The 1,515-nt window shown below is 37.4% G+C and overlaps 1 protein-coding gene across 1 annotated transcript in view; it reads left to right on the top strand.

The window, feature by feature from the left end:
• Window positions 1-1,515, top strand: part of neto2 (neuropilin and tolloid like 2) — a 51,453-nt gene that overhangs the window by 29,360 nt on the left and 20,578 nt on the right. The gene's annotated exons all lie outside the window — the stretch shown is intronic.

The following is a 1,515-nucleotide window of genomic DNA, read 5'->3' on the forward strand; positions in this document are numbered from 1 at the left end:
CAACTGGTTTCAGCAAGAGTTTGAGTTCGTTGCCGCTCTGTTATTATGTCATATGCTTCATTGATCTGATTGGTTTATTTGGCCCGTCTATCACCAACATAGGCCAATCAGCTAACCAGTATTTTCACCTCTTCCCAAAATTACTTCAACGGAAGGTTTCCAGATGGATATGCGGAGCAAATCCATCTGGCGGAGTCAGGTTATAAGATATGGGAGACACATATGAAATATATGAATGTTATTGCAGTTCATTATAGTTGGATTAATGTGGTAATTCCACTAGACTGACTAACTCTACTCACTAAAGATCAACTAATCTGATCTTTTAAAAAAGAACAAAATTAAAACCATCTATCCATTTTACTTGCTGGTTAAACATTACTGCACTGCTTCAATCCAAAAATGACTTTTAATTTTCTCTTATCGTCTCAAAGTGTTTAGCTGTTTAAAACAAACCTCTGGGGATTCAGAAGTCGGTTTTTTTCTTGTTTGTTTTTTTTAGCCAGGAGTGAAAAATTCACTGACATCTTCCGATATTTTTGCTGTGATAAGAGGAACCTCATTGAAATGACAAACACAGCCAGGCTAGCCCTGATTCACAGCAGCTCTGTTTCTCCCTCATGGCTAAGTGACTCATCCCAACCCCTGCTTTGCTCACTGGCTGTAAAATGAACCCAAATTAATGCCCATTTTAAATAGTGTAAAGCCACAGATGTACCCAAATCACATAATGAAGTGTCACATAATGTAAGTAATATTTTACGCATTGTGCACATTTCTACATGGCTCTGTCTTCACTCAGCCTGACGGATACGTTGCACTGGCCTAGCTTGAGTGTTTGGAGGCCGCAGAGACGATGATCTCAATATAACAGGGGAGCTCACTTCTTCTGCCAGGTAGATGAAGCAGAAAGAACAGAGGAGAGAGGACACTCTGCAGCACAATAGCAGCAGCTGCAGGAAACAGGTGTCCGGGTGCTAAATGTGCCAGAGATTCAGTGACATCACTGTTGTTCATTTAAATCTATCTGGTTTAAGGATTCCTCTTTTGTAACATATCACCCATTTAAATTATATTAAATCTATTTAATTTGCACCATTTCTACAACAGGGAACTTTAATTTAGTCAAATCATACAAACTGATTTTTTTTAAATCATGGGAAACCCAGCTGATTCCATCGAGTCACTGACTGAGAGAGCCTGTTGCTCCTGGATGATAATAATAATTGAGCTTTATAATAATAATAATTCATTTAATTTTTAATGCACTTTTCACCAAAAAGGCCTCAAAGTGCTACAAAAAAGCAATTAAAAAAGCATTAAAAAAAAATATACATAGAGATAAAAGAAATAAAATAAAATAATAAAAGCTGTTTTAAAAGAGAAAAAAGAAACATCTAAGGGGGACCAAAAGTTTTGCTAAAAAGAAATGTTTTAAGGCTTTTTTAAAACACTCAGTGGACTGAGGAGCCCTGAAGGTGTCAGGGAGGGAATAACACAGACGTGGGGCAGCAG

The sequence above is a fragment of the Cyprinodon variegatus genome, unplaced genomic scaffold, assembly GCF_000732505.1.
Source record: "Cyprinodon variegatus isolate N-32 unplaced genomic scaffold, C_variegatus-1.0 Scaffold114, whole genome shotgun sequence".
Lineage (NCBI taxonomy): Eukaryota > Metazoa > Chordata > Actinopteri > Cyprinodontiformes > Cyprinodontidae > Cyprinodon > Cyprinodon variegatus.